The sequence below is a fragment of the Halichoerus grypus genome, chromosome 14, assembly GCF_964656455.1.
Source record: "Halichoerus grypus chromosome 14, mHalGry1.hap1.1, whole genome shotgun sequence".
NCBI lineage: Eukaryota > Metazoa > Chordata > Mammalia > Carnivora > Phocidae > Halichoerus > Halichoerus grypus.
The window spans coordinates 21669080-21696183 of NC_135725.1; the positions used below are offsets into that span (position 1 = coordinate 21669080).

Here is a 27104-nt window from a genome sequence, read left to right on the forward strand (position 1 = left end):
CAGGATCATGACCTGAACCAAAGGCAGATGCTTAACTGACTGAGCCACCCAGGTGCCCCATACATACATTTTTTACTGTAATACCAAGGGATATTTCTGGGTCATGGAACCTTCCTCAATTCAGTCTGTCTCGTATTTAAAATTCATAAACTCACTGCAATAGTATCTTATCCATCAACCAAGAAATACAGAAGACAATCTCTAAGTGTAAACATTGGCATTTAAACATATAAATAATTTATACTAAAGCAAGCACAAATATATTATTGAGTAGAATGCAAAATTTGAAAGAATCATTAAGATAAAATATGAGAGCTATTCTCTTCAGCGAGTCATCCAAAACACCCAGGACATATTTCCCTCTTATTTTAGGTATACTTCGCAGAAAATCTTTTCTCAAGAAAAGATCTGGCATTATTTAAACCATCTGCGAAATGTGTGTTTTCCCTGTATTTCTACGAAGCTGGCCACAGGAGTGACCAATGGTCTCTCAATCAGGCTCCCCTGTGAACAGTGGTTTTGAAATAAGATGTTGATGTTTAGAAAAAATCAATATTAGTTTTAAATGAATGTTGGAAGTCAAAAGTTAATGAATAAAAGAACAACATTGTGGATGTAGCCCAGTTTTGCTTACAGCATAAATATTGGATACTGTTTTGGGAGGAAATCAGTTCAGTGATTACTAACTGAATGAGTTTGGCCAAATTACTTAACCTGTCTGTAAAACTATTTCCTCATACATCATAAGAGAATAATGTAATCACACCCCGGGGTTGCTTTTTTGAGACTGTCAATGCTGAGAGAGGGAGTTAGTTCATCCCAGAGGTCATCCAAACTGAGGTGAGCTTGAGAAATTTGAGGTTAACGGGGCAGGCTGAGAACAGTAAAATGGAAATGAACTTCAAGGGAGCCATGAAACCCTGAAGAGCCTGAGACAGAAGAAGGAGCTAAACATACAGCCGGTAATGAACATGAAATTAGTAATCATCGGGAAAAGGGGCCTGCAGAGATGACACAGTCTGTGGAATTCAGAATCAGCAGAAGTAGGGGCCGTCACCAGTGGCTGGATTTTTACATCTTTAAAGACCCTAAAGTCACATTCTGAGGTCCTGGGGGTTAGGGCTTCAACACATGAATTTTGGGGGGACCCCATTCAGCCCATAACAAACATATGGCTTAACCAGTGACAGCAATGATGAGTCACCGAAGACCTCTCATAATATAATACACTATCACTGCCGTACCTCCAAAACACAGGCTCATATCCCATGTTTTCAAAAAGTTCTCAAACCACATCCTTGAAAACCTGATCACTTGTTTCCTAGATTTTAAATTAAGACAGTTATAACTACGTATCAGAGTTTCTTAACATGATGAGAAAAAAGTATTTTTACATTGAGTAGATGTATATTTGCAACCACATAAAGAAACGTGACATTTCAGTTCTGAGAGCAAACACATAATTTTGGTCCCCGGCTTCAAAAATACTGAAAATTTCTTATGGGTTCCCATTCCTACTTTGGAGAGACGAGGTTGAGAGTCACTGTTTTAGTTATTAACCTTCTTAAAAGAAAATCTCTAGTGAGATTATTATGTTCTATTGTCTTTCGACTTTGTGGTTCTATGATAGCACTTCAAGCTGGCCTTTAGAAAATAGTTGGCCCACTCGAGGCTCACAAATGGTGTGGTGGACATGTGTGGACACTCAGGGGCCTAGTCTTCCTTTTTAGAACAACACTTGATTCTTTGGTGGAGGATCTTTTTCCCCTAGTGCACACAGGTCAGTGGAATTATGAGTGAAGGTACTCTGATCTCTCTATTGAAGAAGTGGGCGCTTCAGCTAAGCTGGGCTAACTGAACATTCTCTCTCTGAAACTTGCGTTTTAACCCATAAGAAAATACCGATAACATTAGAATTCATTCACCCAGTCGTTGCTGCGACCTAGAACCCAGGCAGTTTGGGTGCTTGTTCTCAAGCTTGGTTTTTCATCCTTTCATCTGGGAGCATGCCCATGACCTCACAGTAAAATCCCTTTTTTAATGTAAGTTATCCAGTGTTAGTTTCTGTTACCTGCAAGGGAGAAAAAAAATCCATATTAATAAGATTTCCAGACAATTAATATCTATATATGGCTCTCCTACTGCTTCTTTCAGTAAACCTCACCCCTGACATGCCATCTGAGAATGGAAATACCTTTGCAAAGCTGAAGAACTTATCAGGGTGAGGCATTAGCATGCATGGAGGAGATTGAACTATACATGGCTCCTTCTTCCTACAACTGACAATCCGCTAACCATGTCGAGCTGCAGACCTCAAGGATGTTTACATCCCCAACTCATCTAGGAAGAGAACCTAATTTACTCATCTTTGTATGTGCCTATGCCTCTCATCTATTCGGAGCCAGTGGTCCTTCCTAAGCACGTTCGGGATCAGCAGTTCTCAAAGTGTGGTCCCGGGACCAGCAGCATCAGCATCGCCTGGAGAACTGTTAAAAAAAAAAAGGCAAATTCTCAGTCCCTACTCCCAGACCTACTCTGTCAGAAACTCGGGGGTGGGACCAGCTGTCTGTGTTTTACCAGCCCCCCAGGTGATTCTGATGCTCACTGAAGTTTAACTTCAGGGGGCTAGGTAAAGGCTCAAACTGGAATGGGATTCCGCACTTCCTCGGTAATAGACTTGACATTTCACTCCGTGAGAGAATATAAGAAATCCTTAAAGGCTTCGCTCTAGGGGTCTTGTCCTACTTGGGCCGCAGACCCTCCTCCTCCCTCTCTACCCCCAGCCCTTCTTTGACGGTTGCTTCAAGAAGAAAGAGGAATTGTCATTAGAGAAAAGCAGGAGATCTGAAAATAGAGCAGTATGGTCACTTATGCGAAGGCTGCAACCCCGTTTCCGACTATTCGATTGTTTTATTTGCCCCACAGGCACTACTTCTCACACATTGGGCTCCTCTCTTTAAAAGGAACCCCAACTAATCATTTTCTTGTGCTTCGATGCACTACTCTCCCAAGTATTCTTTTTAAATTGAGTGAAAATTAAACCTAATGCACACAGTTCCATAATAACATTTCTTTTAATGAGACCCATGTTCTAATGGAAAGGACTGCCCTACTAAATTAAAAGTAGCGAAATATATAAAACACATAATCTAGCACATGAAAACCAAAACCTAATTTATTCATTCATTTCACTAGACAATGTGATGAAGCATAACAGGAACATGATAAAGTGAAGCTGCGTTCCTGCCTCTTTCTGCCGCTTCCCCTTTCCGACTTGGAAAAGGTCAGCCTGAGAAAAACTTGTCCTTAACATCTACTTCCCAGTAAAGCAAAACCAGTGAAAGCAAATATTTTCCATGTCCTACTAATCTGAAAATCTAATTGTAAATTAAAAAAAAAAAAAACCTCTTCATTAGATGAAATCTTTTTAACTTCACATGCCTTCAACTTTAAAAAAAAATTTTTTTTAGCAAGGCTGGGATGAATTCCAAGTAATTCGAAAATCGCTATCAGAATAGTACTTTAGTTTAGGTTAAAAAACCAAGCACATAATCTGCAGTGTTTTATGAGGTTATTAATTTGAATTATGGAATTCTAATTGCCTAGGACTTGCCCATAAACTACTGCTCTCCTCTGGCAGGATGGAAAAGAGCACAAAGTATTCCCACCAGGAAGCTTGGAAGTTTGTCAGAACCTACAAATGTTTCTCAAACTTCACGGTTTCTTTCAAGGCTTTGGATATTTTGCAGATCCTCTGATCAAAAGGTAACCATGAACCTCAGAGGTGTGTGTGTGTGTGTGCACGCGCGCGTGTGTGGATGTGTGTGTGTTTAGTTTTTTTCTCAGCATGTTGTATGCATATTGAAATGCTGACCATTCAAGAGGCCAGAACTATGTCAACTCCTCCGATAACTGAGGTGTGCTTGTTTTATAATGATAACTATTGGACATTATTTGATGTGTGTGTGTGTTTGCACGTGTGCATGTGTTTACTTGCATGCATGTGAAAGCATACATGTATACAAGCCTTTACTTTGCACGTGCATAATTAAATACTCCTGTGGTTCTAGTTTTTATTGCGGCCCTACAAAATGCAAATTGGCTCAAACTTATCTTTTGGTACATAATACATTGAGGTCACAAATCCTGTTTTGAGATAGAAGATTTTTCTATGAAAGCCTTCCAGCTCTATAATTTATTTTCACCTTTTTCTCATTTTTTTAAAAAACAATGTCTGTTTTCTCAAATTTTCATGATCCAGATAAAAAGCTCTTCATTCTATTCCTCACATCATTCAGCTGCCCTCCGTGCAGTTTGGACTGTGCACCAGGAATAAGAAGATTAATTTTAAACTTGTTTCCATAAAACTACATGAGGTCCAACTACAAACCACACAAAATAAATACAAACTAGTGGGGTGACATTGTAAAAGTAGTAGTGATCATTTTTAAATGCCTGGACGGGCAGAAGGAACTTGTCCATATAAAGCAAAAAAAAAAAGAAGAAGAAGAAGAAGAAAGAAAACAACTTGAAACAATTTTATAACTTCTTATGCAAACACTCTTACTTTCAGCACTGGGAAGCCAGAGTCTGTTTCCTGTTGGAATCTTGAAGTACATTGCAAAAACTAATTAACAAATCCATACGGTACTCCCTGGGTAATTAAAAAGAAAATTGCATAGGGATCTCAGTAGTTTATGGAATTTTAAGTATGGGCACTTGGACCAGAAGATCAGTCCAATCAACAATGTATTAAAAAGAAAGGTATCTTTATTCAGGCCTCTGTGCAAGTCAGCGGCCCCAGGAGACTAACCACAATCTTCAGACGGTGAGACCAGTCATTCGGCCACAGTGTTGCTTAATTGGCTTGATTTGGTTTTGGTGTTGAAGTAGTTTTCCTCCAGTGAGTAGGTGGCTCAGTGAGAATCCCAAAAGAAAACGTCTTCTAAAAGAGCTTTTGGTACTTAGAGGTTTAGGAAAAATGACAAGAAGAAGCATTTTCCTGGAGTAAATATTATTCCTTGGAACAAATCAGGGTATTGACTCTAACGATAACAAAAAAAGAAAAAAAAGAAAAATTCTGTATAGCAGCAACTGGGATAACTTCTGAGAAATTACTTCTAGTGACATTAAAACAGTAAATATTCAACCTGATTTATAGCTGTTTTTTCTTTTGACTGAAAATGTCCAATATATGTGGCTTGAATACATGTTCTTGTCTCAAATGTTCTACCACACACATTTCCACCTACTGTGAAGGCAAACACATTTTGACTAATGTTATTGCTTGTGAAAATTTTCCCTGTGACTTGAAATCCTAACTCTGTGTTTCTTTTAAACATTCACATTTATAAATGGGCAATTGTTAAACCACTTGCTATTTCTCTTAGAGTTACCATAATAAGGGTGATAAAGTAAGTAATCTAACCTTTCAGATACTATGAATTTTCCATTTTGTATTTGAGAACAGCACTTATAAAGAAAAGAATCCTTGAGAGTGGGAAATTTTAAGAATGATTCTTAGATGCCAAGGCGTCTCATTAACATTTCTCCAGTGAGGGTGTTTCAAGTTGTCTGAAGTTGTGTTTCATACAAAAAAACAACTCAGGTAAAACTGGTCTGCTCTTGTATTTTAAGACCATTGGCAAAATGCATGCTCATTTAACTGCACTTAGGGACTCACACAAACAGAAGAAAAATACACCAGCCTATTCTTCTAGCATTACAGATGCAATTTGGCCAGAGCACTTCCTTACAAGTGAGTAAGACATCGTTTTCAAAAATCATATTTATATGTGGTATTTAGGACCACTTTATGTGGAATGTGAAGTGTTTTATGAGTAAGTCCCACTCCAGATGTGGGAGATGGATCCCGGAGGAGGTGAGCAAATCTCTATCTTTGGTTCAGGCTCAGAGCCAAGGCTAAACTGTTCTCCATCCAAGTACAACCTCAAAAGGCTTTGCAGACCCCAATGGTACCTAGTTCCTTAGCAAGGTGTTGTGGTGCCCGGATGAAGGTTTGTGGCCAGTGCTCGTGCCTCACACAGCCCGGTGCTGCTAGAAGCTCTGACGGGAGGCTGGGACCAGCTCTGGAAGCATTCTGATGAGACATCGCCCCACACAACAGGCAAGCACGGGAGGTGTGGGCTCTGGTGGAGGTCACGTTATGGCTGTGCCTTGTGTTGACTGTACTACGTGAGGAGCGCAGCTGAATTTTTCTGAGCATCACGCAGATTCTGAGCAGAATGCTTGTGCTGGTTAATGTGCTGCGTCGCTCAGCTCGCAGTTCACCCTTCATACTCTGCTTTGAATGGCTGGAGCTGGGGCTTTGCCAACTACATTTCTTCGTTGCCCGCTGGCTTCTTGTTAGGTCATCCGAAAAAAGGGGAAGGGGAGGGGAAGGACCTTCCTTCTTCCCTTTTCTTTGCAGTTCTCAACTACTCCAACCCCCCGCGGTGACAGTTGGCCCCAGTTTTCAGCTCCTACTGGCACCGACAGAACAAGGCTCATGGTCCTTCAGCAGTATCGGCCTCCAACAGGAAGTCCAAATCCCAAATCCTCAGCCTTGGGGATGGTAGCTGCTTCCTAAACTACATCCATCCTCCCTTTATCTCATGTAGCTAACCAATACCTGTATATCCACCGCTTATATTAAGTTATCTCTGTTGAAATACCTAGTGTGGTTTCAGTTTCTCTAACTGGCCAATGACTGATACAGTGTGAGGTAGTGTTTAAAAATGTTTATGTGGAGGGGCGCCTGGGTGGCTCAGTTGGTTAAGCGACTGCCTTCGGCTCAGGTCATGATCCTGGAGTCCCGGGATCGAGTCCCGCATCGGGCTCCCTGCTCGGCAGGGAGTCTGCTTCTCCCTCTGACCCTCCTCCCTCTCATGCTCTCTGTCTCTCATTCTCTCTCTCTCAAATAAATAAATAAAATCTTTAAAAAAAAAATGTTTATGTGGATTAAATGAGATACCGCATGTCAAATGTGGGTTATACGGAGTGGCAGAGTTTAGATTAAATACATGGCTCCTCTCTCCACTTGTAAAAGCTGTCTCCTTGGCAAAACTTCTTCCTCCCCCGACCATGCTAAGTTTGTGCAAGTTGGCTTTAGAGATAGAATTTTTTAATTGAGAAAAGAACCCTGGCTTTCTCATTCTCTGTAGGTCTCTATAAGATATAGAATCATAGAAGAAATTTATGATCATGAGTTCCCTGACACCCCCCCCCTTTTTTAAAGTATTTGTGAAATTGCACAACTAGAGTTATCTTTGCATGTTGGAATAGAAAATAATGTCTCTCAGTGTTAGTGGCCATAAAGGTAGCACCATGATTCTTATCAGATCATGCACTTCTTCTCCTTCATCATCTATTTTCACTGATCATTGATAAGCCCTTCTCATCAGTGAGCCCTAATTGTCTGTAATATCAAAGTCAAGATTATTCTTTCATCCCTTCCTAACATAATCTCATATTATTCAAAAGTTATCATCATGTTCATATCATTATTCATGTCAGGTCCATTTTTATTTCACTTTTGCTCCTGCTCTTCCCTCCCTCCTGAAATGCTTTCCCCCTTCTTTACATTTTATTCAAATCCATCAAGACTCACCTGAGACCACCTTCTCCCAGCCCACGAACTTCCTGTTATACCTATTGTAGTTTCTTGAGATAGAGCAATTGAGTATTCTCTGACTAGAAATCTTATCAGATCATTTAAATTAACAAAAAACAAAACACCTTATGGCATGGACCATTTTTTTCATCAGGACTCATACATGAATATGAAGGCTTGAAATTAATGTTTGCTTGTTGACTGACCAACCTTTAATATTTTTATGATGGAATGTGTCACTTAAGACTTCCATTTTTTTCCCAAGGGCCAGGCTGAAACAAAAAAATAAGTATACATATAATATATTTCTGGAAATTTATCAATGAAAATTATTACAATAAAAGTTTTAGAATTTTCCTAATTGCAAACTCAGTTGAGATATCTAACCTTTGAAACAATAACTGGAATCAATACTTTTCCTTTCTACACCCTAGGTTGACAACTCCCCCTGCATAAATGCAATATAAAATATTTGCAATCTAACCACAATCTTAATGAACTGAATTTTTGACTGGAAGAATTGAAGTGCTTGATCTTGTATTGTTTTATTCATGAAGTGGATAGTGTAATGCAAGTAGGCACAATTCCTTATGCTCTTGCACAAAAACTAAATTTGTGAAATGAAGAGTCAATCTCTTTGCTTTTCAGTTCTCAGTCATTATGATGATAGACTGAGTGGATGACATAAGTTAGTGTCTCAGAACAGCTGGTGAACCCAGATACGGTTACTTACTCTGAAATATGTGCAGATAAGACTGACTACACTGCAGGAACCACTTGAGCCTGAAATGGACCAGTTCTGAACGGTTAGAAGACCCTAATCATGCCATGATTAATCTCTCAACTTAATCAATTACATAAGTATATGTTTTTAAGTATATGGACAACTTGAAAGCATAAGACAGAGAAAAAAGTGAAAACATTAAGTCTGCATTCAGCTTGACTTTGAGAACACTTGGAAAGCCTTGACTACTATAAAGACTTGTAACTTCCTAGTTTCCACCACTATAGTATATATATATTGTTCCTTACTTCTAACCCACAGGTGGGTTATAAAATCAGAGAGTTATGATGGTGGGAACCTGAAAGCCAAGTATTTGTTCTAAGCCAGAGGGAGAGGATAAAATAAGATTCATGAGTATTCTCTATTCATTTGAAAGGACATTTATTATTATTATTATTATTATTTACAGTGCACTTGGAACTACAGTACTATGCTTAAGATCAGGTTTCTTAGTGGGGCGCCTGGGTGGCTCAGTTGGTTAAACATCCGACTCTTGATTTTGGCTCAGGTCGTGATCTCAGGGTCATGGAATTAAGCCCCATGTTGGGATCCATGCTCAGTGCAGAGTCTGCTTGTCTCTCTCCCTCTGCTCCTACCCCCCGCCCCCCGTTCCCTGCTTGCTTGCTCACGCATGCGCACATGCTCTCTCTCTCAAATAAATTTTTTAAAAATCTTTAAAAAAAGGATCCAGTTTCTTAGCAATTGTTTGCATCTCTTCTCCATAACAAGGGTACGACACTTTCAAAGAAAAGATTTACCCTCCCATAATGATGATGAGTCCAGTAAGTAAAAACATGATGTACAAACCAACAAATGAACCAGACAAATGAATACTTACTATAATTTTCACTCACACAAAGTATCTTAAAGAATGCTTCTAAAGTCAACAAAATTTAATGGGACAGATGCAGAATGAACTTTCTAGGCTGAATATATATAGTGACAGAGAGAGAGAGAGAGAATGGTTTATTGTCAAAGAAACTTCATTGATCAACTTTGATTTATTTAAAAGCTAGATGTAAGTTTGTAAAATTATATGTGATTTGGTAACAACTGTCTTCAGAGCAGTAAGTCACATTTGTAGGAAACACTGAGTTGAAATTTCAAAATATTTGCATGCTGTTAGAAATTCATAACTTTCTAAATTTAAGTTAGTTTCAAAACTTGGCTTGTGTGAGTCTCCTAATTCTCTGAAAATTAAAAAAATTGTAAAGCTACTAAGTTTTAGAGTTCTTTTTTTTTTCTCTTGGAACAAACTGACAATCTGAAATTCACTTTCAACTACAGATGAGTTTACCTGCTCCCAGGATGTAAACCAAATACTAATGATTCTAATATACTCTGATTCATGTGTATTAGATTTCCATTGCAGCTGCAACTAATCACCACAAACTTAGTGGCTTAAAAATATACCAAGTTATTATCTTACTGCACTCCTTCTGGAGGCTCTAGGGAATGATCCATTTCCTTGACTTTTCCAGCTTTAGGAGGCTGCCCCCATTCTTTGCCTCATGGCCCCCCTCCTCCATCTTCAAAGGAGCGACAGCAAGTTGAGTCCTTCTCATGCCACATCGATTCAAACTTCCTTCCACAGTCACATTTCCCTCTGAATCTTCTGAGGCCTTCTTCCATTTTTAAGGACCTTTGTGACTAAACTGGGCCTTCCTGGATAATCCAAGATAATCTCCTCATTTCAATGTCCTTAGCAAAATTACATCTACAAAATCCCCATTTCCACGTATGGTAACATTTTGGTAGGTTCCCAGCTTTGCTGTCTACTTTTTGGCAAAATTCTTGGAGATACTCATTTAATTCAGCATCTGATAGGACAGTCTTCCAATTAGGCTCCAATTAGGATAGTTGATATATTCCTAACATTTTTAAAGCCACCTTTAAAACCAACAGCCAAGTTAACAGGAGAATGAAGCTTCAATTATCTGCAATTGTTTTACATGAGATATACTCTATAACCACTTAACCCACTGCCATTACACTACTTTCTTATTTTTGCTGATAATAAAGAAAAATTTAAAAATCATCTAATGCATTTGTCACTTTCAAATTGTATTTTTATTCTCCTCATAAGATGCCTCTTCTAGTCCCTCGAAAAGAATAAATAGGCAGTATTTATTAAATGATCGAATCACTTATTAATCACATATTCATAAGCAGAGACCCCTAGAGTGATCTGGCTTACTGTAACTTTGCTTATGAACACTTAAAATAAAAGTATCTGGATAACATTATTTGATTATAATTACCTAATTTGTAATAATTTCTTCCAGAAAACAAAAATTAAAACATGATTATCTCCTTTTCCAATAACCCCATGCTTCTCCTTAATGAGACAACACCATAATATAACAGTCCACATGGAAAGATGAATCTTCCAGCACGTGTTCAATATTGCTAACACCCACTACCACTAAGTCTCAGACCATCCACTGATAGAGAAGACTTTAGCACAATGCACAACACAACACATTTGCCTCTCCAACTTCAGTGCTAATGGGTAGCAAAGCAGGAGAAACAAGACCTCGGAGAGTGGTGGGCTCAAGAAACTCTGGGTTTCTGCTCAAGGTCAGAGAAGGACTCTTTGCTGGCAGAAATGCTTCAGAAACACACACACATACACACACACCCCTCTAAACTATTTTGACTTAAATGCTCCATTTCAATTAGGAAAAAATGGCTACTTATACATACATTTTTCTGATGCCTAGGAGATATTTAGGAGGTAGGATGTATGGCTTAGGCCTTTTTTTTTAAAGATCTACTGTCAGAACTAAATAATTCCGTGGCCTCAGAACACTCCTGTGTGCTCTGCTCAGCCAGGCATAATAAAAAATCGATTAAGTTCTACAAGAGAACACCAAGGAGCTTTCAAGCAAGTGCTGGGCAGTGGGCACCATGCTAAGCAAAAACCAATGGACAGACACTGTACCAGGAGTGCAGAGAGAGCCAAGCACTTTTTCAGATAATAGACACATTCTTTTACAAAAATATAATTCAAATACTTTAAATATGCAAGACCTCCTTTCTGCCAAGCATTTCCAGCAACAAATTCAACATGAGAAGTTCTTGTATCATCTTAAAGAGACTTTCTCCAATTAGTTACATTTATTATGTTGAATAGTAAATTCTTTCATATGCCCAATTTAAATCAGCAATTCAAAATAAACTTTTTAATATTATCAGAATAACCTACAATATATCAAAATTAATATGAACTGCTACTATAACCTATCAAAATATAACTACCAATATCACTAATATAGCCTATCAAAATAAACATAGAGGAATTTTTAAAAACTATCTCATCCTGGGCTTGGTAGGCAGAATAATGGCTCCCCAATTAAATCCACATGCTAGTTCCTGGGACCTGTGAATATGTTACTATTATGGCAAAAGAGACTTTGCCAACGTGATTGAGATGGGGAGATGATCTGGGTGGGCCCAGTATGATCACAAAGATCCTTGTAAGTGAAAGAGGGGGCATGAGAGAGAGAAGAAGATATGGCAACTTAAGCAAAGGCCAGAGGGATTGGATTATTGGCTTTTTAGTTGTCAAGGGGCCCTGAGCCAAGGAATGTGGGCAGCCTCTAGAAGCTGGAAAAGACAAAGAAATGAATGAACACTTCCCTAAAGCCTTCAGAAAGCACTGCCAATACCCTGGTTTTAGCTCCATAAAGCCATTTCAGACGTCTGAACTTCAGAACTGTAAAATAATATACAACCATTGTTTTAAGCCACTAAGATTGTAGTAATTTGTTTTAGCAGCAAGAAGAAACTAGTGTAGGGGCGCCTGGGTGGCTCAGTCGTTAAGCGTCTGCCTTCGGCTCAGGTCATGATCCCAGGGTCCTGGGATCAAGCCCCGCATCGGGCTCCCTGCTCTGCGGGAAGCCTGCTTCTCCCTCTCCCACTCCCCCTGCTTGTGTTCCCTCTCTCACTGTGTCTCTCTCTGTCAAATAAATAAAAAATCTTAAAAAAAAAAAAAAGAAGAAGAAGAAACTAGTGTAATGGGGAAACTGTCCTTTTAGTAAAGTATATTCTGATTTAGTTCTAAAACATCTCCATTGTATCATGTCACAATATGTCTACCCATCTATTTCTCAATTTAATGAGCTGCCATATTTTTCCTACGATGAGACCCCCCCAAAAAAGGGAGGACATCATTGTGGGGTGCTCACAGGAACTGTGGATGTAATTCATTTGGGAACACTGCTCTTTTTCTATTAGTAATAACATGAGTCAGGCCACAGCGAAAGTTTCTATCACTCCTCAAGGAGTCACTGTTTCAGTCTTTAGGATCCAGTATTCCGTGGGATCTCAGTTGTCTTCATTTAGCTTTGTAATTAATCGGCTACATTTCAGTGGGAACAGTAGCACACTCACTGAGTTCCACTGTGAAGACATGAGCGCTGCACATGGCTAGAAACTCTGACATGACTACACCTGCATTAGTCTCACCAAATAAACCTGATGTGTGTGATAGTGTTCCATGAAACACGGTAATTACTAAAATTAAATTATGCTTGTCAGAACAAAATGAGTATCTACATTCGATGATAAAGGATATTTAATTGAAGCAAAAACTGTAATGCAACTTCTGTTTCAGCAATAATTTATAAGGGCTCGTAGACATTTGTGCTGTAAGTAAGCATAGACATTTAGGTATGTGTATGTGTATCTATGCGGGTGTAGGAATAGGTCTCTAGATTGTAACAATTTGGGAGGATACCTCTGTCCAACTGATACCTGATACCCCCTTTAAAGTTTCTCTTTGAAGAACTATCACTTCTATTGAAATTATTTTTCCTCAGTCTAGCCCTCCTGCCACACTATAAAATGCCCAAAGACAAGGATCGTATCTTATTTATCTTATTTGTCATGGTACTACATAGCGTGATGACTAGTAGGTAGTCAGTAACTGTTGGATGAGGTTATAGAACTTCCATACTGTAAGTGCCTACTCAGTAAATCAAGAAGCTGCTAAGGACAGAAAATTGTTTAGCTCTGCTAGCGGATCCATAAAAGGTTTCAGCCCCATATTTCACCTGTCAACCATCTCCAGGAGTATCCAGAGGGACAGGCTCTCCATACTTTCATAAACAAGTTTTGTCCTTTTTTTTCCAGTTAAAGCAGTCTCTCTGTTGCTTATTTAAATTGATTTCTCCTAAATGAAGAAGACCCAAGGAGGAGTTGTTATGTGTGGTTCTATAGATACATAATATAAATATACATAATATATGTACATATATAACGTATAATTACGCACATCTTGAGGAGCCCAAATTTCTTCATTGGATCACACCCTATAGTTTAATTTCCAGCATCCAACCATTTGGTTTTCCACAACGTTCTTCTTGATGTATATATTTACTGGCTTCTTATACTTAAGTTACATTTCTGTTTCCTTTAGCAGTCAACATGTTTCTAATGTGTCCTAAGAGGCCCCTCGAGCCATTATAGCCTCTAACAAAATAGTAAGATCATTGCCCCCTTTTGATTCTGCAGATAGAATCCGCATTACATGGCAATAGCAAATTTTCTGTTTCTAGAATTCCACCAGAGCCACGTTCATGTTTGTGTAAGTTCACTTTGCACAGCTCCAGGGGCACCACTCACCTCACAGCCATCACAGAGTGGCATATTATTTATGGCCACAGTTTGCGGATGGGGGCTAACTACCTTAAAGCATGGACAATTGTCCCTGTGTTGTGCAAAGCTGGCTCTCTGGCTAGTGAGTAATGCTTATAATTTGACATCGAAAACTAAGAATGGCCAGACTTCTGCCCTCAGGCCTGATGGAACACCAAAGACCAAACTTGCTTTTTTGAGGTAAACAATTAGATAATTGAACAAACTATATGTACCAATTGGTCTCAGGCTTTGCACAATAGAACACGACAGTGATCTGGGAGAGGAAGGAAACAAACAAGACCAGCCATCTCATCACCTCGGGCTCCTGCTTGGTTGCCACGGGCCCAGGAAGAGGGAGCCCAAACACATCCTCAAAGTCTTCTCGAGTTGAAGACATAGAAACTGCGGGGAGAATGGGGAGGTTGCACAGCAGAGTCCCAGAAAGGAGTGAAGTATGAAGAGAAAAAGCTCCAGAAACATGCTCGAGGTACGCTTGCATTTTTGCTGAGAACTAATCAGTGCATGTGTAGAGTTCAAGTCCATGAGGCCCAACAAAGGATAATTAGTAACTTCCAAGCTGAACAATTCCCAGAGTTCACAGAAAGTAGAAAGACATTTGATCTGGCCACTTTTAGAGTCCCTGGTGATAGCCAACGGGGTCATTCCTTCCTAGTAGAGCTAAACTCCATTTGGAGTGAAGCCTATTCTAGGCCAACCATAACAAAGCTTGAAAAGAGGCCTGAAGGAGATCAAACTGATCTGCGAGTCACTTCAACTGCCTGCCAGATGAAAGTACAGCACTCTTTAAAGGAAAACAACAACGATGCAGACATTCACAATTCCAGCCAAAAAAGAAAGAAAGAAAAAGAAAAAGTATTAAACACGCAAAGAGGCAAGAAAATGATTGTGAACCATGATCAGGAATAAATCCAACAATAGACACAAAATTAGGAAAGAGGGATCATAAAACTAGAAAACGAGGATGTCATTAGAGTTCTTATAATCATGCTTAACTATTTTTAAATTGAACTTAATAAAGTAGTGAAATGCAAAAGAGTTTCTGTACCATACTACATTTGGTGTAAGAAGGAATGGGATTTATGAAAATGTATATATATGATCTTTTCTGTAAAAGAAATACAGGAAAAATAATCTGGAAACTGATGAGACTGTTTACCTACAGAAGGTGGGTGGGAATGGGATAGAAATAATGGGGTAATGGAAACATGATGTAGAGAAGAGGAGTGACACTTAGCTGAGCATTTTTTGAGCTCTCTTAGGGTTGTGGTAATGTTTCACATATCCCCCAATAAATAATTAAAATCTACCAATTTATGGGGAATATAGAATGTAATACAAAAAGTAAGAAATGGACTTAACTGGCTTACCAATGGTAAATATAACCACACTGAAGGACCGGGGAGTGAGTAAAAGAACAAACCAAAGCAACTTAAAAAAAAAAAAAATCCAAAACAAAACAAAAAACAACAACAAAACCCCAAACACTATTTGACTATATCTGTAAAGCTAAAGACAAAAAGAACTATGCATGAATATGACACCCCAGTTTATAAATGTGTTTTTCACAAGGGTATGGGTTTGCAAATATGGAATTATTTTATGTGTATGCTAGGACTGAGCAAAACGTAAATATATTGTGGATAATGAAAGCTAAGTTTTCTACTGGCAGAGAATGGTGTTACAAATAAGGGAAAGGGAAAAGCTAGAATGAATCCTATACTGTTGGATTAGAATAAAAAGCAATTGGTATGGTCATTGGTTTTGGCATATAGACAGATGGATCCATGTAGAAACAAAGATGTGTATGAATATGTGTGTGAGTATATTTCCTAGCTCTTTCAGCAAAAGGGCCTACAAGAAATGACGCCTCCATGGCAATGAGAATAACATTCTCCAATTAAGAAAACCAAAGCTCCTTGGAAAAATGTTTGACATCAGGATCGGGCAGGAAAATACAAGATAAGCTTGGGACATTTTGTGGTGCCAGAAAGCAAGGAAGGGCTCAAAAATGATGGAGCTATGTGGAAAGGACACAGAGCCTAACCTCAAGAAGCTCTCCAAGCCAAATCTGGGAAAATAAGGATAGCAATAGATTTATAACCTGGAGAAGAAGATGAAATATCCATCAGTATGTCCACTGATATAAATAAGGAATTGAATAAATCAAAGAAGATGGAGCAGATTTCTTTAAAATAAAATTTTAATTATTAAATACAGGAGGAGTCAAGAGAAGATAAAACCACCATTTTACCAGGCCTGCAGTAATAACTGTTGCAAGGAGGAATTTTGAGGGATGCTAAAATTAGTAGTAAAGATATATTGAGAAACTAGGTATTTGCAATAGTGTCAAAGTATCTCCCCACAAGATACTTCATTATAAAATGGTAACTTTACAATGGAGATGCCGCCTTAACGAAGTGGTAAAATTCAAAATCACTAGTAATAAAATACACCATCATGATGTAACTTCTTATATGATGCAATGAGTAGGGCATAACGTTAATTCTCTGGTATTTTTCTTTATTTTACCAAAAGTGTATAACTTCAATTTAATCATGAGAAAATAGCAAATTGAAATTGAAAGACCTTCAACAATATAACTGGGTAGTATTTTTCAAATGTGTCTGAGTTAGACTAAGGCACCCTCAGAAGACATGGAGACACCACAGCTAAGTGGAATCAGAGAGCTTGGATGACATCATGGACCAGAAAAAGGACATTAGTAGGATATATTAAAGAATACTGCAGAATTTGGATAGTAAGGAAAACTCTCCAGAATAACCCATGAGTCAAAGGAAAAAATAAAAAATGGACATTAGAAAATAGTTTAAACTGAAAGAAAATGAAGAAAGCGTAATAAAATGTGTGGGATGTGGCTAAAACACATCTTATAGGGACATTTATAGATTTAATATGTATATATTAAAAAGAAAGTTCTAAAATCGTTATTCTAAGAATCCAATCTTAAGAACTAAAAAAATAGGGGGCACCTGGGTGGCTCAGTCGTTAAGTGTCTGCCTTTGGCTCAGGTCGTGATCCCAGGGTCCTGGGATCGAGCCCCACATCGGGCTCCCTGCACCGCGGGGAAGCCTGCTTCTCCCTCTCCTACTCCCCCTGCTTGTGTTCCCTCTCTCTCGCTATGCCTCTCTCTGTCAAATAAATAAATAAAATCTTTAAAAAAAAAAAAGAACTAAAAAATAGGGGTGCCTGGGTGCCTCAGCTAGCTAAGCATCTGCCTTCAGCTCAGGTCATGATCCCAGCGTCCTGGGATCAAGCCCCGCATCAGGCTCCCTGCTCAGCGGGGAGTCTGCTTCTCCCTGTCCCTCTGCCTGCCGCTCCCCCTGCTTGTGCTCTCTCTCTGCCTCTCTGTCAAATAAATAAATAAAATCTTTTAAAAAATAGAAATTAAAAAATAAACCATAAAGTAAACCCAAATTAAGCAGAAGGAAAAAATAAAAAGGATACAAACATAAGACAAGAAAATAGTTAATAGCCAAAGGTCAAGAAAGTTAACAGAACCATGAGCTGGTTCTTTGGGGAAAAAAAAAAAAAAGAATAAACTTGAAAAATGTCTAACTAAGTTTATCCAGAAAAAAATGAAAAACTCACAAATTTCAAATATCATTAAAACAAAAAGGATATAACTACAGAACCTACAAACATTAATCTACTAATAAGAAATGTTATAAAATTTAGGCAGATACACTTGGCAAACCAGATGACAATCAAAGTCCAGAGTTTGAACTATTAAAGAAATTGAATTTTTGTTAAAAAAGCTCTCCACAAATAAAATTCTAAGCTCCATGATTTTTCTGGTGAATTCTATCAAACTTTAAGGAAGAAATAGCAATAGACTATTAAGAGTTAGCTCAAACATTTTAAAAAATTATCATAGTACATTATCAAATTATTTCCAAAATATTGTTCTTATTTACACTTCAAACAACTGTTTATAAACATGAGTATCTCACTTTAGTTTTACAAAGTCTAGCTCCCTGCAGCAGAGTTTAAAAAGAGAGGGCACATAAATACTCCATCGGCCCTGGGCACATCCACCCCCACTTTTCCAGTCTCACTCCATCCTCGACAGCACCAGCTTCCATCACTCAAATCTCATTACTGAGAGGATGACTGAAAAAGTGTGTCTTGTTCTTTTTTTAATTATTATTACAAATGAAGGCATGGATAAGGGTGAACATTTGTTCCTCTGCTTATCAGTCATTTGTATTGCTGTATAATTTTTTATCAACTTCTCTCACTTTTTTATTTCTTTAGCGTGTTTGTGTTGCCACTTGAAAGGTTAACGCCATTTAGCAGGTGAATGATTAATATGATCAATCACATTAGGAAAAGTTATTCACAAAACTCTAGTTGATGAATGATTATTAATCTATAGTGTTTTCTGAATAACTTTTGCCAATTTGTCATTTTATTTTTATTTATTTATTTAATTATTTATTTTTTGAAAGAGAGCGAGCAAGCATTCAGGGGTACAGAGGGGCAGAGGGAGAGAGAAAGAGAACCTCAAGTAGGCTCCATGCCCAGCGCAGAGCCCAACGCAGGGCTCAATTTCACAACCCTGAAATCATGACCTGAGCCGAAATCAAGAGTTGGATAACCATCTAACTGAGCCACCTCAGGCAGCCCCCCCCATTTGTCATTTTAACTTGAATTCATTCATTTTAGGGGGCAAAAGTTACAATCAGGTATTTTTCTAAGATAGAGGTCAAAGTATCTGTAGCTTATTTTCTGCCCAAGAGGAGAGGCAGAAACAGTACTTGAATTCTAGGACACTCCTGTCATTTTTGTTTCTTGTACATCTCTCAGCTGTCACCTGTGAACAAGTGAAGTAAAAGTTGAGGCTACAAATCCATGTCAGTCTATATCAAACGTCTTAAACAATTAAAGAAGGAGACTCAGTGAAGGAGGGGAAATTATCAGAAAGGAGAGTATGTTCCAGAGGCGACAAGAGGAGAAAAGAAGTTGACATATCTAAAATACTGTCATCATTTTTGGGCTCCATCGGAAAATACACAAGACAGCTAGAACTTAATTCATATCTGGATGTCTATAATGACAAGTGAAAAAACTGACCAACTTCAGTCTGTTTGGTATCATATAGTCTCTTCTCTGGTGTCTTTAATGCCCATTGTTTAATATTCGAGTGACGAAAGGTTGGGGATTACAGTGCTATCGCTGGTATTTGTTAATGAACCTTTAAATTGGCCATTACTGTTAGATCCTTTTATGTTGGCTTGGCTGTAGTGGCTCTTTTATTGACATAGACAACACAATTAATTTACTTCAATCGTTTAACATGTTTGGGTTGAATCCAGTTAAAATGACTACCAGAAATAATGCCAGCTCCTGGACTGGCAACAGAAAAACTCTACAAAAATCTCCAACCGAGAGTGCCAATTCTCAAGGGGCAAAGGAGGGCAAAGTGGTTGGAGGAGGAAAAGAGAGGGTGCATTGATATCAATGGAAAAGAAATCAGACTATAAGAAAACTGCAGGAGTGTTGGACATAATGAGCAACACAGACTGCCTACCCCATTATGCCAATCTTTGGTGTTATGGATTGATCATGCTTTTGAGAAATACAGTTTTATCATGTTCTGTCTTCTCAAATGCTATATGATACTGACCATTGTACAAGAATCACTTTTTCCATATAAAAAATTCATGGTCAATTGCAACCACCAGATGCATCCTACACTCAAGCAGTGAAAAGCAAACACTCCAGCTGGACTGTGAGACATTAGAACAAAGTTACATTGCCTAGGCCTGAAAGATGTTGAATTTGAGGCACTTCCAGTAATTTGCATCTTCAAAAAACATCAAAACTGTCAGTTTTGGCCATTGACCTTTTGTTGTCATTAACTTTTAAATAACATGGTGAAGCAAAGGTGGTATTGACTTAGTTTAGAATTTTTAATAAAACTTCATATATTTGCTATTCATTTTGCCCCTACTCTGAATGTTTGTTTTCAAAGTTAATCAAAATAGAAAACAGTTTTTTACAAAGAGATCAAAAGAAAGTAAATCTAATTCTTGATATTTTATACAACAGAGATGTTGTCTTGTCTTCTTTTTTTTTTTAAGTCACCATACAATACATCATTAGTTTTTGATGTAGTGATCCACTGTCTTGTCTTCTGATATGCAACACAGAAAACTGAAAGCCAAATTTTTCAAGGACTAATTTTTATTTGCACGTCTGCACAGCTGGATATTGAATCATTTCATCCTTTTCACCTCTTTGGAGCTGAATTTGTTTTGAGGTTAAATTTTGAGTAGATGGTCAAGCATACTGATGATTCCACATAATACAAGGACACAAGTTTAAAAGTTAACAAAGTTATAGTGTAACAAGGTGATATAATGCTATGAAGACTGTCTAATCACTTTTAACTACCATATAATAAGGTGGCCTAGAAAAAAAGAAAGAGACAGAATAATGGTCATACATGCTTGGACACTGTAAAACAAATTAATTTGCTGGACAAATAAAATTTGTAGTATAATTGGAAACAAAACATTTTATCACTAATTAACAAATTATAGATTCTTATATTTATATGCTTAATACTGAACTCAGATTGTGTGTAGAAAAGTTTTTGTGGGGGACAAAATTGATGATATCGTGTCTTGAAAGTTAAGATTTTCTGGAAGTTTATGCCTCCTGCTTTCCTCCCTCCTGCATGTCAAGTGCTAGGAAATATAAAATATTTCAAAGACTTGCTCTGGGGAATATGTTGCTAGGTATTTCCGGACAAGATTTTTATTTTTTAAAAGAATTGCACAAGAGATTCATGCCCATCAAGAGATTCAATACATAGAAAATGCAGATAAGGACAAAGAAAAAAAAAATTAATTGCATGTACTCCCAGCATCCAATGATATACTTTTAATATACTGGTGTATGTTTTGTATATAAATTTATGTTTATTCATTTATTAAATGTCTACTAAGAGTTAAAGGATACATCAGAAAAGGAAACAGACAAAAATCCTCTGCCCCTATGAAGCTTGATTGGACAAGCCAAACAAAAAGTAAAGCAAAAACAGTACATAGTGCATGGTTGTAAGCGCTACAGAGTAATGAAACTGGGAAAAGGCAGGGATTCAATTATAGGGTCACCAGAGAAAGTTTTATTGAGATAGGAGTTTAGTAGACCCCCCCTAGGAGTAAGAAAGCAAAGCCATGCAGATGTTTGCTGGAAGAATGTCCTAGGCAGAGGGCCAGTTCAAGGGCACCAGGACAAGAGCAAGGCCAATGGGTTGGGGTTGGAGAAAGAATAAGGGAGCCAATATCAAAATGCATCCTGATTTTCGTTGCTACTTCTTCTCTGACCCATAGATTATTTGTTTAGTTTCCAAATGTTCCGGGCTTTCCTAAACATCTAGTTGTTATTGATTTCCAATTTAATTTTATTGTGGTCAGAGGACATGGCAAGAAAAAGAGGTGTTGTCTTAAAGGAAGTTTAATGTGTGATATATTTGTCTGATATGATTTAAATCCTTAGAAATTTATTAAAACTCATTTTGTGGCCCAGAACATGATCTGTCGTGGTGAATGTGTCCTGTACACTCGAACGACTGTGTTGTCGGTGACCATTGATGTAGCATTCTGTCAGCGTCAGGTCAAGGTGGGTGGTAGTATTGTTCATATCATCTATATCTGTACCGATTTTTTAAATCTAGTTTCTCTATCAATTTCTGAAAGAGGAGAAAATCTCTATCAAAATCTGTTTTATTTTCCAGTTATCTGCTTGTCTAATTCTTTCAATTTTGCATCAATTATTTTGAAGCTCTATTCTTAAACACATACATAGTTATAGCTATTATGTTTTGCTAATGAGATTACCTTTATCATTATGAAATCTCGATCTTTAGTAATACTCCATGTGAAGTTGGTTTTATCTATTATTTATATAGCAACTCCAGCCTTCTTTTGCTTACTCTGTGCATGTTATATATTTTTCATCTTCATGCATTTACTTTGAATTTTTCTATATCTTTAAGTTTTAAGTACACCTCTTAACAGGATCATGCTTATCTTAGAATCTCTGCATTTTTCTATATATTTTTCATTAAACTATGTCTCTGTTAGATAACCCATAGTTGGGTCTTTTATCTGTTTGGGCAGAGTTTTTTTTAAACGGGGTGTTTATTTTCTAATATTTAATGTAATTATTGATATGGCTCAATTTAGGTCTGCCATTTTATTGTAAGTTTTCATTTGTTCCCTTTATTGTTTTTTTTACTCCTTTCCTCATTTTTTTTGGTTTATTTGAGTATTTCTGAAATTTAATTTTATCTATTGGCTCATTAACTGTAGTTTTTTCCATTTTATTTATTCTAGGAATTACAGTGCATATATTTAGCTTTTCATCATCAATATAGAGTTAAAATTGTACCACTTTACCTAAATTGTAGAAATGGTACAACTATATAGGCCCATTTGCCAAGACCCCCATCATTTAGCTAAAATTTTCATATATATTACATCTACACAGTCTATAAATCCACTAAGGTAAGTTATAATTTTTGCCTTAAACAGACTTTATAATATATATATATATAATGTATATTGCCTTAAATAATACATATTTAAATAATATTGTATGTTTTTCTATATTATATAAACTTAATTAGAAAAAAGAAGCACTGCTTTGTATTTTTACCCAAATATCTTCATTTTCTTTCTGAGGATGTGTATCTGGTATCATTTTCCCTCAGCCTGAATGAAGTGTTTTAGCTTGATTTAGCATTTCTTAAGATGCCAATATGCTGTTAGTTTTTATTCACATATGTTGAAGTTCTTTTATTGATTATATTTAGAATTATCACAGATTCTTGATGAATTGAACTCTTTATTATTATATAATGTCTCTCTTGGTCCTGGTATTTTTCCTTGTTCTGAAGTTGGCTTTGTCTGATATAATATGAACACTTCAGCTTTCATTTAAGTAATGTTTTCATGTTATAACTTTTTCCAGTCTTTAACTTTTAACTTACGTCTTTATACTTAAAGTGGGTTTCCTGTAGACAACATATATATAGGTCTTGGTTTCTATCCAATCTGAGAATATTTACTTTTAGTTGGAGTGTTTGGACCAGCGCTATCCAATAAAAATAAAATGTGAGCCATAAATATCAGTCACATAAGTATTTTTTTAAATTTTTAGTAGACACTCAAAAATAGGAGAAATATTATTTCAATACTTTATTAATCCAAATATATCCAAAATATTATCATTTAAACACATAATCAATGGAAACATATATTAGTGAAATATTTTACATTATTTTAACTCATACTAAGTCTTGGAAATCTATTGCACAGTTTATGCTCACATCACATTTCAATTTAGCCTAGTAACCAGATGTGACTGTGGTATCGGATAGCACAATACATAGCCAATGCGGGTACAGTCAATGTGCTGAAATTAAATCTGTCATCTTGCTATTTTCTATTTGTTCCATCAGTTCTTTGTTTCACTTCTCCAATATTTCTGTAATTTTTATATTAAGAAGTTTATGAGATTAATTTTATGATCCTATTGTATCTTTACCATCAGGTACACCTCATTGTCTTATTTTTAGTGGTTGCTCTAGGGTTTACCACATACTTCTTTAACTTACCAGAGTCCAAGTTAAGATAATACTATTATCACTTCTAATATAGTGTAAGAACCTTATAAGGGTGTATCTCCATATCCATGTTTCCTCTTTGTGCTACTGTTGTCATATATTTTATTTTTAGTAATGCTATAAACCACCCTACGCATTACTATTATTTCTTAAAAATTAAGTATATTTATTAAGAATAAATAGGAAATCGTCTTCTAGAGAATATTTTAAAAGCTAGAAAACATGTATTTAACTACATATTCACCATTTCCTACACACTTAACACCTTTTGCAGATTTAAATGTACATTTGGTACCAATTAATTTCAGTCTGAAAATTTTCCCAAAACACTGCTTTTAGAGTGAAACTTCTTGAATCTCACAAATATTGTTGGTCTGCAAACGTATTTTGCCATCACTTGTGAAAAATACTGTGATGTGTATACAATTCTAGGTCAAAAAAATGTTTTCATTGAGCATACTAAAAGGTCTTCTGCCACTGTGTTTTGGTTTTATACTTTCAGATAAGAAGTCTGTTTTAATGTTGATCTTATTTCTCTCTTTGGCATGTGTCTTTTTTTCCTCTGCCTTCTTTTAAGATTTTTTTTCATTATCACTGGTTTTCATTGATTTTACCATTATATGTTTTGGTATTGCTTTCTTTATACCTCTAGTGTTTGTTATTTTTAAAATTTGTTAGATTTGTGTATCCATTATGGTCATCCAATTTATAAACTTTTAATAATTATTTTACCACGTTTTTTTCCCTGCCTCATTCTCTTCATTCTCTTCTTCTGGGATTCCAATTACAAATGTGTTAAATGCTTGATAATGTCCCTCTGATCACTGGTCATTATGTTTTTATCTTTGTCTATGATTTATTTAATATATTTTTAATTAGTATGCCATTAAGTTCAATGATATTTCCTTTCCTATGCCTCATTTGTTTTTAACATTCAGTGTATTTTTTTCATTTCAAATATTGAATTTTATATCTTTGGGCATTCAACTTAAATTTTATTTACAACTTCAGTAAGATCATTTGTGCTTAAGATCTCATCACATTCATGTGTTCTTTTATATTCTTCAATATACTTCTAATATTTATCATAGCTATTCTTTTAAATTAATAAACTTTATTTTTTAGAGCTGCTCTAAGTTTACAGAAAAAAATCCGCAAGTTCAAAGATTCCAATATATACTCTCTTTACCTTAAGCCCTACACACAGTTTTCCCTATGTTTAATATATCAGAGTGCTGTGGTCAACTTGTTACAACTGATGAACCTGCACTGATACATCATTAACAAAAGTCCATAGTTTACATTAGGCTAGGGCTCACTCTTTCCTTGGCATACTTCTGTGGGTTTTGACAAATGCTTAAAGTCATGTATCCACCATTACAGTATCATAGAGCATAGTTTCCCTGTCCTAAAAAAATCCCTTTGCTCCACCTATTTATCTCTCCCGCAACCCTAATCCCTGGCAGCCACGAGTCTTTTTACTTTCTCTTTAGTTTAGCCATTTTCAGAATGTCACATAGTTGGGATTATCCAGTATTATATAGCCTTTTCAGATTGGTTTCTTTCATTAGCAGTATGCACTTAAAGCTCCTATATGTTTTATCATGGCTTGATAGCTCATTTCTTTTTACTGCTGAAGAATGTTCCATGGTCTGGAGGTACCAGTTTATCAATCACTCATTTAGGGATATTTTAGGGCCTTTCAGTTTGGGGCAATTATGAATAAAATTTCTTTAAACATTTGTGTACCTCTTGTTGTGGTGATAATAAGTTTGAATTCAATTGTGTAAATACCCAGGACCACAATAGCTGGGTCATATGATAAAACTATGTTTAGGTTTGTGACACACTGCCAAACTTTCTTCCTAAGTGGCTATAAAATTTGCCACACCTGCCAGCAATGAATGAGCGTTCTCGATGCTTTACATCCTCACCAGCATTCAATATTATCAATGTTTTGGATTTTGGCCATTCGAATAGGTATGTAGTGGTATCTTGCTGTTTTCATTTTCAATTCCCTAATGACATAATGTTGAACATCTTTTCATGTAGTTATTTGTTATCTGTGTATCTTCTAGTTAGGTGTCTGCTCAGATTGTCTGCTCATTTTTTTAAGATTTCATTTTTTTAGAGCAGTTTTAGGTTCAGAGGTAAGTTGAGGGGAAGGTACAGAGATCCCCCAGTGACCTCCTGGCCCCACACATGCATATCCTCCTCCATTATCAACATCCCCCACCAGAGTGGCACATTGGTTACAAATGATGAAACTACATCATAATTACTCAAAGTCGATAGTTTGCATTGGGGTTCACTCTTGGTTTTGTACCTTCCACGAGTGTGAACAAATGTATAGTGACATGGGTCTTCCATTATAATAACATAGAGAGTATTCTCATTGCCTTAAAAATCTTCTGTGCTCCACCTATTCATCCCCTGCCAACCCCTAACAACCACTGATCTTTTTGCTGTCTCCATAGTCTTGCCTTTGTAGGCTTTTCAGATTGGCTTCTTTCATGTAGTAATGTGCATTTAAGGTTTCTCTATGTCTTCTCATGGCTTGATAGCTCACGTCTTTTAGTGCTGAATAATACTCCATTGTCTGGATGGCACCATTTATCTGTTAGACTGCTGAAGCGCATCTTGATTGCTTCCAAGTTTTGGCAATTATGAATAAAGCTGCTATAAACATCTGTGTGAATGTTTTTGCAGGGACATAAGTTTCAACTCCTTTTGGTAGACATCAGGAAGCAGGACTGCTGGATCATATGGTAAGAATATGTTAAGTTTTGTAAGAAACTGCCAAACTATCTTCCAAAGTGTCTGTGCCATTTTGCCTTCCCATCAGCAATGAATGAAACTTCCTGCTGCTCCACATCGTTGCTAGCATTTGGAGTTGTCACTGTTCTGGATTTTGGCCATTCTAATAGATGTGTAGTGGTATTTTGCTGTTGTTTTAATTTGCATTTCCTGATGACATATGATGTGAGGCATCCTTTCATATGCTTATTTGCCATCTATATATCTTCTTTGGTGTGGTGTCTGTTAAGATCTTTGAGCCATTTTTGGGGCGCCTGGGTGGCTCAGTCTTTAAGCGTCTGCCTTCGGCTCAGGTCATGATCCCAGGGTCCTGGGATCGAGTCCCACATTGGGCTCCTTGCTCCGCGGGAAGCCTGCTTCTCCCTCTCCCACTCCCCCTGCTTGTGTTCCCTCTCTCACTGTGTCTCTCTCTGTCAAATAAATAAATAAAATCTTTTTTTAAAAAAAGATCTTTGAATCATCTTTAATCAAGATTATTTTTTTCTTATAATTTTAAGATTTCTTTGTATATTTTGCATAACAACTCTTTATCAAATGTGACTTTTGAAAATATTCTCTCCTAGTCTATG

General features: G+C 36.9%; 1 long non-coding RNA gene across 1 annotated transcript in view; it reads right to left on the minus strand.

Moving 5' to 3' along the window:
- Positions 1–2265: 2265 nt before the first annotated feature.
- The window catches only part of LOC144380149 (uncharacterized), a 274054-nt gene continuing 249215 nt past the window's right edge, over positions 2266–27104 (minus strand). Inside the window, exon 5 of the long non-coding RNA XR_013443964.1 lies at positions 2266–2486. This is a non-coding gene — a long non-coding RNA (uncharacterized LOC144380149). The remainder of the gene's footprint in view (positions 2487–27104) is intronic.